Genomic DNA, 14,452 nt, shown 5'->3' with positions numbered 1-14,452 from the left:
ATATAGTCTTAACCACTGGACCACCAGGGAAGTTCCGTAATAGCTGTTTTATAATCACTATTGTTTCCAGTGAAGTTAAGGTTCTTGCCTCATTGCAAAAGAATTAGGAGACAAGCAGGGAAGTTAAGAAAGTAAAGTGACTTTGAGCAAGGATACTCTCTCAGGAGAAGAGTGGGCAGACAGAGCTGTTGCTCTGGGTTTCTTTGGCAAGCCAGTTATGAGAGGTATACAAATGAAGGGGTGGAATAATCACTGGGTAAAGAGGGGTTTAGGGTAGTATTCCCTGATTTTCATCCCAGCTTCATCTTCCAGAGGGTGGGAGGGATTTTTGTCCTTATTTAGCTTGTAATTGTCATGGTGTTGGTTCTTGATGGGTCCTTATGTATAAGGCCAGTTTTATGTAATGAGAGCCTAATGAGCAACAGGTCACATTTGAACATAGGAGATTCCCCACCTTTTTTTGTTTGCTTCCCCAATACTTATCACCCAAAAGGTGTGGTTTCACGTCAGTCTGCTTTGTCCATGGACCCTTGCTGTTTATTAGCTGCATGATCTTTTGCACCCTGGTTCCTGCCCCCGTTTCTCTGCTCATATCTAGCTGCCTGCCTGCTACAACAGTATCTTTAATCACAGCAGTCTTTTGAGGTTGATGGTATTATTGTTAATCTCACAGTTGAGGAAACCGGGACTCAAGGAGATGCATGATACAGGATGCTCGGGGCTGGTGCACCAGGATGACCCAGAGGGATGGTATAGGGAGGGAGGTGGGTTCAGGATGGGGAACACGTGTACACCTGTGGTGGATTCATGTTGATGTATGGCAAAACCAATACAATATTGTAAAATAATTAGCCTCCAATTAAATACATTTATATTTTTTTAAAAAGTTGCCCAGAGGGACATAGTGGTGCAACCAGGATTCAGACTCAGGTTTTATGACTCCGTAGTCCCCTATATCAGTTTCTTGCCGAACTAAAATCATGCTTACCCACTTAAATGAAACTAAACCAGATCAGTCATGCAGCTTAAAAGAGTGTGGTGAGAAACAGCTTTCAGCTTTGTGCTGTAGACTGTCCCCCCTCTCAGTTTACAGTCTGTTGGAGAAACTATATTCTCTACTCCACTGACACATATAATAGTTGAAATACATGGTGATTCTTATTTTTGGTACCACATAAGATGTCATAGTCATCAGTAAGAATAGGAGAAAGTCTTTGAAATAATGAGAATGTTTCATCCAAGAGGAGAGGAGGAAGAGCATTCCAGATGGCAGAGAATACTCATGAGCAAAGGTGAGAGGGAGAAGGCAAGCCTGTAAAGCCATCTGTGTGCACGTGTGAGTGTGGCACATTGTCCTGTACATGATCACAGTGCTTTTTGACACTTTTCTAGCTGTCTTTATACGTCTTCCTTCAGTTTGTGAGGTAGGTATAAGCTTATTTTGTAGTTAAGGAAATAGGCTTGGGAAATGAAGTAATACGCCTTGGGTTACAAAGCCAGCGAGTCTCTCAAGAACACAATTGGAAAGCTGTTAATACAGTGATTTTTCTAATAATTCACATAATGAAGTGAATTCAACTGAATTGGGGAAATGAAGTTAGTGGAATAAGGTGAGGCCAAATTATTGAAACTATTGAAAAGTAGGAAATCATAAGCAAGGTCTCATGGTAAGAAATCAGGCATCTCCAAATGTTCTGAAACGGTAATATCTTGATGAGAGTGACTTTGAAGGAATAAGTGAGAACATGAGAAATTGGATTGGGAGAAAGATAGAAGAAAGTGCCAAGAGCAAGAAAGATGTTCTTCTGTATGTCTGGGAAAATGCCATGTTTCTGAGAACAGTTGTAGAAGTGCCAACTTTGGCTATCAAAATAGTTATATCCTGGAGACAACTGGAAATAGGAGTCTGGACAGTTGTAGAAATCATAGATATGTAGGTTTGAGCTGACAGATGGGATGCATGTTGAGAGAATGCGTTGTCTCAGTCTTGGTGACAAGCATAGTTGATAGAGGGCAGGGCTGCCGAAAGATGAGAAGGAAGGAAGAGTCTTTTCAGGCACAGAGCATTAGACATGAAAGGAATTTAAGAGGTAACTGATTCAATTTGCTCATTTTACCAATGAAAAGCTAAGTCCCAGAGAGGGAAAGTTACTTATCCAAAGTTACTGAAAGGAATCAGAATATAACCTAGTTTTCTTCGCTTTTGGTCCTCTGTTCTTTCTATAACATCAGAGAGTAGAATACCTAAATAGGACTGTAACCTGATACCAAAAAAGAAAAAAGGAAACCAATACTTTCTTTGGTCAGTGGATAGGTGCATATTTAACAATGAAATAGGAAGGAGCACATGAGAGTTATAGGCTCCAAGGAAAAGGGTTTATTGAGGGAGCAACACCCCAAAGATGAAAAGGACTTTGATTCACAGTATCAGTTCAGTTCAGTCACTCAGCCGTGTCTGACTCTTTGCGACCCCATGAATCGCAGCACGCCAGGCCTCCCTGTCTATCACCAACTCCCGGAGTTCACTCAGACTCAGGTCCATCGAGTCAGTGATGCCATCCAGCCATCTCATCCTCTGTCATCCCCTTCTCCTCCTGCCCCCAATCCCTCCCAACATCAGAGTCTTTTCCAATGAGTCAACTCTTCGCATGAGGTGGCCAAAGTACTGGAGTCTCAGCTTTAGCATCATTCCTTCCAAAGAAATCCCAGGGCTGATCTTCAGAATGGACTGGTTGGATCTCCTTGCAGTCCAAGGGACTCTCAAGAGTCTTCTCCAACACCACACTTCAAAAGCATCAATTCTTCAGCGCTCAGCCTTCTTCACAGTCCAACTCTCACATCCATACATAACCACAGGAAAAACCATAGCCTTGACTAGACAGACCTTTGTTGGCAAAGTAATGTCTCTGCTTTTGAATATGCTATCTAGGTTGGTCATAACTTTCCTTCCAAGGAGTAAGCGTCTTTTAATTTCATGGCTGTAGTCACCATCCACAGTGATTTTGGAGCCCCCCAAAACAAAGTCTGACACGGTTTCCACTGTTTCCCCATCTATTTCCCATGAAGTGATGGGACCAGATGCCATCATCTTCATTTTCTGAATGTTGAGCTTTAAGCCAACTTTTTCACTCTCCACTTTCACTTTCATCAAGAGGCTTTTTAGTTCCTCTTCACTTTCTGCAATAAGGGTGGTTTCATCTGCATATCTGAGGTTATTGATATATCTCCCGGGTTAAGCTTTAGAGCTTGTCATCCAAACTTCTCAAAAAAACTTGTCTACACTCACATGTAACTAACACCTCAACTAACTGCAGTCTGGCTTTTATGCTCACTTTTAGTGTTCTCATTCCTAATTGCCAAGTCCTTACATTACTCTTCTGCATTGACACTATCCATCACTCCTAATTTCTCCTGGAAATAATTTCCTCTTGTCCATGATATCAAACTGTGTGTTCTCATAATCATCTATTTTCTTATTAATGGGCTCCTCTTCCTCTCTGCCTCCTGCTCTTCTCAATCTACAAACTCCCTACATAGTGAAATCTACTCTCATAATTTCAACTGCCACAGTACGCTTTGGCCTGTTCAATGTGCGTTTCCATCCTCTTTCTGGTTCTTTTGAAGAATTCCTCCCTTGCTGGTATTGTGAGGTGTCATCCGTGGTGCTCATATCCTCCCTGCCACAGAAGTAGATGTGAGGCCTGCATGCGCATGCTGAGTCATCTTTGTAACCCTGCAGAGGATAGCCCTCCAGGTTCCTCTGTCCATGGGATTCTCCAGGCAAGAATACTGGAGTGTGTTACCATACCCTCCAGGGGATCTCCCTGACCCATGATCAAACCTACATCTCTTATGTCTCCTGCATTGGCAAGCGGATTCTTTACCACTAGCACCACCTAGGAAGCCCCAGCTGAGCCAGTCATGTTATTTCCTTTTCTTCAACACAGTAAGTAATGAAAGGATAAGTATCTGTCCAAGTTGGCCTAATCAGAGGCCTCCTTAGTCTTTTCTACTAGAAATAGTAGGAAAGACTGTCTTCCTTTTGGATAGTGAGTTGTAAAGATACAGGCCTAGGGTGGTCAGTGGCCAACTTTTTCTCTACCTGGAGGAAGACAGCAAAAGAGTATGAGTTATAGAAAGAGAATCTGACAACTGAGGAACACTTTAAGAGGCTGGAGCCCTGAATCCAGCTGTGTCCAAACACAGCAAGCTCTACTCCTGGATGGATGAGCCAATAATTAGTTTGAGGAATTCTCATAACTCTGAAATCTTATCCAGAACTTTGATGTATGATATCTAACATGACATAGAAATACTTGCCTGCTGGATGGGCACTTGGAAGTCCCATATGGTCTCTAAGCTTGTCATGTCTTAACTGGATTTGACTGGTCCCCCAAAAGCCTGTTTCTCCTGCTATGTTCCTTATTGTAGAGAACATCATTACCATTATATCCAGTTACCCAAGTTAAAAATCTAAAAAGTTGCCCTAAACTTCTTCCTACTTCCCTATATTTATTCTCAACAATATTGCTAGTTTTACTCACTGAACCCAGCTCAACTCCATCTCTTCCTCTCTATCCTCACTTACAGTTTGGTTTCAGTCCTCATTTTCTCTTGTTTGGACTATAGCAAGAAACCTTTATGTAGTTGACCTGCTCAAATCTATTTGTCATACTGTTATCAGAATTACCTCCTTTATAGATTTGACCACATCTCTCCTACAAATAGATGGGGAAACAATGGAAACAGTGACAGACTTTATTTTCTTGGGCTCCAAAATCATTGTGGATGGTGACTGCAGCCATGAAATTAAAAGATGCTTGCTCCTTGGAGGAAAAGCAATGACAAACCTAGACAGTGTATTAAAAAGCAGAGATATTACTTTGCCTATAAAGATCCATGTAGTCTAAGCTATGGTTTTCCCAGTAGTCATGTACAGATGTGAGAGCTGTGCAATAAAAAAGGCTTTTTTCTCCAGAGCTCCAGATATGTTTCTAATGAACAGTCATGTTTAAAAACAACTGGACTATATGATGATCTTTTATTTTTATCTAGTTTGTTTCACATTTTTTATTTCATATTCAGTGCTCCCATTTCATTTAGTTTATATTCTCCAATTTCTCCATCTCTTTTTTTTTTTTTGATGTTCTTTCTCAAGCCTTTATCAAGTGTAGTAAAACAGCTTTTGTATACATAGATATAAATATGTATAATATATATTTTATAAAACGTATGAATTTTTACCTAAAAAATTATGACATTTTGATTCCACTTGTTTGACTTAGCATGAATAGAATGCTAGATTTCTAATTAAAAAATATATCTGCAATAAGCAACAAAAGTTTGCTGTATAGCATAGGGAACTATAGTCAATATCTTGCAATAACCTGTGATGGAAAATAATTTCAAAAATAGTATATGTATATTTATATAATTGAATCACCTTGCTGTGCACCTGAAACATTGTAAGTCAACTATACTTCAATAAAATATATATATTAAAAGGCTGAGTGCCAAAGAATTGATACCTTTGAACTGTGGTGCTAGAGAAGACTCTTGAGAGTCCCTTGGACAACAAGGAGATCAAATCAATTAATCCTAAAGGAAATCAACCCTTAATATCCATTGGAAGGACTGGTGCTGAAGCTGAAGCTCCAATACTTTGGCCACCTGATGCGAAGAGCTGAGTCATTGGAAAAGACCCTGATGGTGGGAAGGATTGAAGGCAGGAGGAGAAGGGGAGGACAGGATGAGATGGTTGGATGGCATCACCAAGTCAATGGACATGGGTTTGAGCAAACTCTGGGAGATGATGAAGAACAGGGAAGCCTGGCGTGCTGCAGTCCATGGGGTTGCAGAGTCATATACGACTGAGCGACTGAGCAACTGAACAACTCCTCAGTTTAAATCTCTCCACTGCCTCCTCATCTTCTCTAGGATAAAGCTGAAAGTCTTTATAACATGGATTATAAGGCCTTCTGTTATCTGACCCAGCTGTCCTCTCTAGCTTCAGTTCCTGGCCTTAAATTCTATGCTCTTGCAACAATGAACTACTTGTTCCCAAATACCCACTGTGCTGTTTCACACCTCTGTGCTATTGCTCATGCTGTCTCCTCTCCATACCCGCCTTTTCCTTTAAAAATCAGCCAGGCCTTACTTCTTCCAGGAAGTTAACTGCCCTCTTCCTGGGCAGTTTCTAATTCCTGCCCTATTCCACCTGGTTTAGGTATTGTCTTCTGTGCTACCACAATACCCCTCATTCCATCAATAAATATTTATTGAGTGCTGATTAAATTGAACAAGATAGCCTCTCCCTTCATGGAGGTAACATTTTCTTGCCTTGTGGTAAAGTTCATATCAGTCACTGCACTTTACACTGAATTAAGTTGAATTATCCTCACCTGTTTGACTTTTCTGCTGGATCGTGAGATATAAAAGGATAAAAATCATGGCCAATTTAACTTTTTAGAACATGGCCAGGAAACTGGCACATGATAGACACTCAATATTTGTTGACTGATTTAGACTCAGGAGGGTCATTCCAGAAGACGGGTAGGAGGGAAAGAGGAGTAGGGTTAGGTCTGATCTCAGTGGGGACAGGGAAAGAGAGACTGGAGAGAGAGATAAAGGGATAAATGTGACTACAGTGTGGAAAGCATGTTAGTAGAGGCTATGGGAGCCCAGAGATGTGTTTTTATGCAGTGTATTGAAGCAGTTGGTGACCCATGAGGCTGTTCACTCTGTATGGTTAGCAATCTTTTATGGAAAGGGGAAAGCCTGCTGCTCTACTAAAAGGGAGAGATTATATGCTGACGTTCAGTGTATGCTTTCATTGAGTCCTCCTTCATACTAGCCCTGCAAACTGTGTTAGTACTATTTTACTAATGAGAAAGCAGAGACTCAGAGGTGAAATTATTTATCCAAGGCCACACAGTAAGTGGCAGAGCTGGGACTTGAACCCAGGTCTGATTCTAAACAGCATGCTGCTGCTGCTGCTGCTAAGTCGCTTCAGTCGTGTCCGACTCTGTGCGACCCCATAGACAGCAGCCCACCAGGCTCCCCCGTCCCTGGGATTCTCCAGGCAAGAACACTGGAGTGGGTTGCCATTTCCTTCTCCAATGCATGAAAGTGAAAAGTGAAAGTGAAATCGCTCAGTCGTGTCCAACTCCTAGCGACCCCATGGACTACAGCCCACCAGGCCCCTCCGTCCATGGGATTTTCCAGGCAAGAGTACTGGAGTGGATTGCCATTGCCTTCTCCCTAAACAACATAATCAGTTATTATTAGGTTCTACTGCATATAATAGAAAAAAATGCCAGATAAGAATGTATTAAATAAAATAGAGATTTATTTCCCTCTCATAAAAAAGTCTAGAGGTGGGAGGTCTGGAGTTGGTATGGTGATTCCTTGGCATCACCTAGGACCTAAGCTCCAATTTCTTGGTGCCACCATCTCCAGTATTAGTTTCCTTCCTGGAGGTTACCTCATGGTCTAAGACAGCTGCTGAGCCTAGTCTGCTATATATGCATACCAGGCAGCAGTTAGAAGTAAGGGAAAACAAAAGAGTACTTTTTTTCCCCAGGCAAGTCAACTCCCTTTAAGCTATCTTCTGAGAAGTTAAACACAGCACTTCTGCTTATATCTCCTTGCCAGGAAGCTTATATCAGGTGTATATAGCTGGGGTGGGGAGGGGGGGTTAGAGAAATGCACTCTTTCAGCTAAGTGAATTTGCTGCCTCAAATAAAGGTGGACTATCACTATTAAAGAAAAAGAGGGACTAGGTATTGAGTGCACCAGGCAATCTCTGTAAAAATATTGTTTCAGTACATTTTAGGAATAATTTACATGTAATAAAGGGCTCATTTTAAATGTGCAAGCTGATGAGTTTTGACAAATGTAAGCAGTTGTATAATCAGCACCACAATCAACATATTAAATATTATTTTATTATTTCTAAAAGGCCTTTTGTGTCCCCTTGTAAACAATGTCCTCCAATCCCTGGTCCCAGACAATCAACGATTTGCTGTCACTTTAGTTTTTCCCATTCTGTTGGGTTGGCTAAAAAGTTCCTTTGGGAAAGACCTGAGTGAACTTTTTGGGCAACCCAATAGAATTTCATGTAGTCTTTTGTGTCTGATTTCTTTCACTCTGCATGTTTTATAAGTTGATTCTTTTTGTTGTATGTATCCATAGTCTGTTCCTTTTTATGGCTGAGTGGTATTATATAGTGGAGAAGGCAATGGCACCCCACTCCAGTACTCTTGCCTGGAAAATCCCATGGACGGAGGAGCCTGGTGGGCTGCAGTCCATGGGGTCGCGAAGAGTCGGACGTGACTGAGCGACTTCACTTTCACTTTTCACTTTCATGCATTGGAGAAGGAAATGGCAACCTACTCCAGTGTTCTTGCCTGGAGAATCCCAGGGATCGGGGAGCCTGGTGGGCTGCCATCTATGGGGTCACACAGAGTCGGACACAACTGAAGCAACTTAGCAGCAGCAGCAGCAGTATTGTATGGTATAAATATCCCACGGTTTTAAAAACCCATTCTCAGTCAAGATGGCAGAATAGGAGGATGCAGTATTCAGCTCTCCTTACAAATACATCAAGAATACATCTACAAATGGAAAAACTCTCACAGAGCACCTGCTGAACATTAACAGAAGACTTCAGACACCTCAAAGAATAAGAAAAAATCCTTCACAACCAGATAGGATGAAAGAAAGAAAAAAACGAGGAATTGGGAAGGGACCAGCATGCCTGGCAGGAAGCTGAAGATGAGGAGAGGTCCCTGCACTGCACACAGTGGGGAAATCTGCTGGGACCTTTTGGGGATTGAAGGGGAATGCAGTGAATGCTATGTGGAAGGCAGGGCAAAGTAAGGACTGTGTGCATGGTCTGGGTCACAGCCCAGCACACCCCAGCCTGAGTCATGTGTCTCCTCTTATGGAGGGGGACTGGGTGCTGAAAAGTGGGATTTGGAGTGCAGATCCAGGGAGGGGACAGCTGTTATGTGTGAAAAGACAGCCTGCAGGGACAGGAGTGAGGAGCTCCACAACAGGAGAAGTTTGTGGAAGATGCCTGGAACACCATAGAGCCAAGGCATCATTGTTGAGTGGCATGTAAGGGTTGGAGCCACCACTGCAACCCCCTTTCCCACCTGCTGGCTTCTGCCTTTGCAGGCACTGGGAAGGGCACTCATCTGAGCAGGCTCACCCACACCTCAAGCCAAGGCCTCTATCCATGTAGATTCTGAGGTCCTGAGTACCACCCATGCCAAAGACTTCTCAGAAATCACCCCTGGGAAACTCAGCCAATGCTGGAGGGGACTGAGTGCTAAAGTGTGGGGTTAGGAGATCAGATCTGGAGAATAGACTGCTGTTGGATGCATGGATACAACAGAGGGAACAGGAATGAGGGGCTCCGTGGCCAGGAATGCTCCTAGAGGAAGTGTGGTCTTCCTAGGAAACAAGGAGCCATTGTTGAGTGGTGCACAAAGGGTGGGGCCACCACCACCACCACATGCCAGCTCCTGCCTCTGTGGGATCTGGGAGAGACTTCACCAGAGAGAGCATGCCCCACTCTGTTGCAACTGCATGCTGCTGTCTGCTGCCACAGGCACTATGTACATACCCCAATTGTGGGTGCCATGCCCCTCCTGAGTAAGTAAGTGTGCCCTAGTCAGCCCCTGGTTTCACTCCCTCTCAGCTGGGTGGGGAACAGACACTTGAGGGAGTGCACATGCAGAGGTGGAGCCAAAACCAAAGATAAGCCCAGGGCTCAGAGTCTAAGCTATCCCACAATACCCACAGCAGGTCCAGAGAACTAGATAGAGGTATTGGAGGGCCTCCTGGGGGGATGAGGGTTGGCTGTGACTCACTATGGGAGCAAGGACACTGATAGTGGAAGCCACAGGAAAATATTACTATTCTTTTTCGATTGTTTGGTCTTGTTCAGTTGTTTTATTCTTACTTATTCTTCTAAAGATATTTAATATGTCTTATTAAAATGTGTCTTTTATGTTTCTTTTTACTTTTTTTGTTATTTTATGTTTTTTATATTTTGTTAGCTTAACACAGTCCCAACCATTAGCAGACAGGCTGCCTAAAGTTGTAGTAAGCTCACAGACACCCCAGAACACATACCTGATGCAGCCCTGTCCCCCAGGGTACAGGCACCAGTCCCTCCCACCAGGAAACCTACCCAAGCCTCTGGACCAACCTTACCCACCAGGAGGCAGACAACAGAAGCAAGAGGAACTACGACCCTATAACTTGGAGAAAGGATACCATAAACAGTAGGTTAGACAAGATGACAGAAATATGTTTCAGATGAAGGAACAAGGTAAAAACCCACAAGAAAAAAAAATAAAGGTGAAATAGATAATATAACTGAAAAAGAATTCAGAGTAATGAGAGTAAAGATGACTCAATGCCTTGGAAACAAAATGGATGTATGGATCAAGATGATCCAAGAAACCTAGAGGGACACGGACCTAGAAGAACTAGAGAACAAACAATAACTGAAATGAAAAATACACTAGAAGGAATTAATAGGAGAATAAATGAGGAGAAAGAACAAATAGGTGAGTTTTAAGATCAGATCAGATCAGATCAGATCAGTCGCTCAGTCGTGTCCGACTCTTTGTGACCCCATGAATCACAGCACGCCAGGCCTCCCTGTCCATCACCAACTCCCGGAGTTCACTCAGACTCACGTCCATCGAGTCAGTGATGCCATCCAGCCATCTCATCCTCTGTCATCCCCTTCTCCACTTGCCCCCCATCCCTCCCAGCATCAGTCTTCCAATGGGTCAACTCTTCGCATGAGGTGGCCAAAGTACTGGAATTTAAGCTTTAGCATCATTCCTTCCAAAGAAATTCCAGGGCTGATCTTCAGAATGGACTGGTTGGATCTCCTTGCAGTCCAAGGGACTCTCAAGAGTCTTCTCCAACACCACAGTTCAAAAGCATCAATTCTTTGGTGCTCAGCCTTCTTCACAGTCCAACTCTCACATCCATACATGACCACAGGAAACCATAGCCTTGACTAGACAAACCTTTGTTGGCAAAGTAATGTCTCTGCTTTTGAATATGCTGTCTAGGTTGGTCATAACTTTCCTTCCAAGGAGTAAGCTTTAAGAAAGAATGGTGGAAATAACTGCAGATGAGCAGAATAAACAAGAGGGAAAAGAAATGACAGTCTCAGAGGCCTCTAGAACAATATTAAATATACCAACATTTGAAGTATGGTCTGAGAATATATTTGAATAGATGAAAACTAACATGGGAAAGGAAATAGTCACCCAAGTTCAAGAAGCACAGAAAGTCCTATACAGGATAAAGCCAAGGGGAAACACACTGAGACACATAAAATCAAACTATCAAAAGTGAAATACAAAGAATAAACAAAAAGCAGCAAGGGAAAAGTGACAAATAACATACAAAGGCATCCCAATAAGGTTATCAGCTGATTTTTTATCAGAAATTCTATAGGCCAGAAGGGAGTGCCCTGATGTATTTAAAGTGATGAAAGGTAAAAACCAACAACCAGTAATTCTCTACCCAGCAAGGATCTCATTCATATTTGACAGAGAAATCAAAAGCTTTATAGACAAGCAAAGGCTAAGAGAATTCAGTACCACCAAACCAGCTTTACAACAAATGTTAAAGGAACTTCTTTAGGCAGGTAACAAAAAAGGATATGACCTACAAAAACAAACTAAAAACAGTTAAGAGAATGGTAATAGCAACATACATATTGATAAATGTAAGTGGATTACATGCCCCAACCAAAAGAAACAGATCGGCTGAATGGATACAAAAACAACATCAGTATATATGCTGTCTACAAGAAACCCACTTCAGACCTAGGGACACATACAGATTCAAAGTGGAGGAATAGAAAAAGATATTCCAGGCAAAAGAAAGCAGGAGTAACAATACTCGTATCAGGCAAAATAGACTTTAAAGACTATTGCAAGAGACAACGAAGAACACTGCATAGCCATCAAGGGCTCAATCCAAGAAAAAGATAATAGTAAATATTCATGCACCCAATGTAGGAGTGCCTCAATACATAAAGCAAATGGTAACAGCCATAAAAGGGGAAATTGACAGTAACTCAATAGTGGGGATTTTAACATCCCATTTTCCAATGGATAGAACATTTCAGACAGAAAATGCCTTGCAAGCAGATTCTTTACCACTGAGTCACCAGGCAAGCCCCAGTAAGGAAACACAAGCCATAAATGACACATTACACCATAGACTTAATTGCTATTTATAGGACATTTTATCCAAAATTAGCAAAATATAGTTTCTTCTCAAGTGAACATGGAACATTCTCCAGGATAAATCACATCTTGGGTCACAAATCAAGCCTTGGTAAACTTAAGAAAATTGAAATCATATCAAGCATCTTTTCTGACCACAGCATAATGAGATTAGAAGTATATTACAGGGAAAAAATAGAAAACAGGAATGCATGGAGGCTAAACAGTGTGCTACTAAATAATCAATGGATCATTGATAAAATCAAAGAGGAAATAAAAAAAAAAATACCTAGCAACAAATGACAACCAATACATTATGACCTAAAAACCTATGGGATGCAGCAAAAGCATTTCTTAGTTTATAGCAATATAATCATACCTCAAGAAATAAGAAAAATAAACAACCCAACCTTATACCTAAATCAACTAGAGAGAAGAACAAAAGACCCAAAGTTAGTAGAAGGAAAGAAATCTTAAAAATCAGAACAGAAATAAATAAAGTAAAAACAAAACAATAGCAAAGATCAGTGAAACTAAAAGCTGGTTCTTTGAGAAGATTAACAAGATTGATAAACCTTTAGCCAGACTCATCAAGAAAAAAAGGGAGAAGACTCAAATCAATAAACCTAAAAATGAAAAAGAAGAAATTACAACTGTCATCACAGAAATACAAGTGATCATAAGAGACTACTACAAACAATTATATGCCAGTAAAATGGACAACATGGAAGAAATGGGCAAATTCTTAGAAAAGTACAACCTTCTAAGACTGAACCAGGAAGAAATAAAAAAATATGAACAGACCAATCACAAGTAATGAAATTGAAACCATCATTAAAAATCTTCCAACAAACAAAAGTCTAGGACCAGATGACTTCACAGGCTAATTCTATCAAAAATTTAGAAAAGAGTTAACACCTCCCTATCCTTCTCAAACTCTTCCCAAAAAATTACAGCAAGGAACACTCCCACACTTATTGTATGAGGACACCATCACCCTGATACCAAACTAGACAAATACATTACACAAATTACAGGGGCCAATATCACTGATGAACATAGATGCAAAAATCCTCAACAAAATACTAGCAAACAGAATCCAGCAAGCCATTAAAAAGATCATACACCATGATCAAATGAGATTTATCCCAGGAATGCAAGGATTCTTCAATATACACAAATTGATCAATGTGATACACTACGTTAACAAATTGAAGAATAAAAACCATATGATCACCTTAATAGGTAAAGCTTTTGACAAAATTCAATACCCGTTTATGATAAAAAAAAAAAAAAAGTCTTTCCAGAAAGTGGACATCAGATCAGATCAGTCGCTCAGTCGTGTCCGACTCTTTTCGACCCCATGAATTGCAGCATGTATGGATGTGAGAGTTGGACTGTGAAGAAGGCTGAGCGCCGAAGAATTGATGCTTTTGAACTGTGGTGTTGGAGAAGACCCTTGAGAGTCCCTTGGACTGCAAGGAGATCCAACCAGAAGGAACCTATCTTAATATAAAGGCCTTATATGAGAAACTCATAGCAAACATTATTCTCAGTGTTAAAAATCTAAAAACATTTCCTCTAAGATCAGGAGCAAGACAAGGGTGTCCACTCTCACCTCTACTATTAAACATAGTCGTGGAAGTCTTAGCCACAACAGAGAAGAAAAAGAAAGAAAAAGAATCCAAATTGGCACAGAAGAAGTAAAACTGTCACTGATTGCAGATGGCATGATACTATACATAGAAAATCCTAAAGATGCCACCAGAAAACTACTAGAGCTAATCACTGAATATAGTAAAGTTGCAGGATACAAAATTAACACACAGAAATCTCTTGCATTCCTATACACTAGCAACAAGAGATCAGAAAGACAAATTAAGGAAACAATCCCATTTACCACCACAACAAAAAGAATAAAATACCTCCGCATAAACCTATCTAAGGAGGCAAAAGACCTGTACTCTGAAAAGTGGAAGATACTGATGAAAGAAAAGATAACACAAACAAATGGAGAGATATACCATCTTCTTGGGTTAGAAGAATCAATATTGTGAAAATGACTGTACTACTCAAAGGAATCTACAGATTCAGTGCAATCCCTATCAAATTACCAATGGCATTTTTCATGGAATTAGAACAAAAAATTTTTGCAATTTGTATGGAAATACTGAAGACCC

The sequence above is a fragment of the Bos mutus genome, chromosome X (assembly GCF_027580195.1).
Source record: "Bos mutus isolate GX-2022 chromosome X, NWIPB_WYAK_1.1, whole genome shotgun sequence".
In the NCBI taxonomy this organism is placed as follows: domain Eukaryota; kingdom Metazoa; phylum Chordata; class Mammalia; order Artiodactyla; family Bovidae; genus Bos; species Bos mutus.
The sequence above is the reverse complement of the archived record's forward strand: the minus strand, read 5'-3'. Positions refer to the sequence as shown.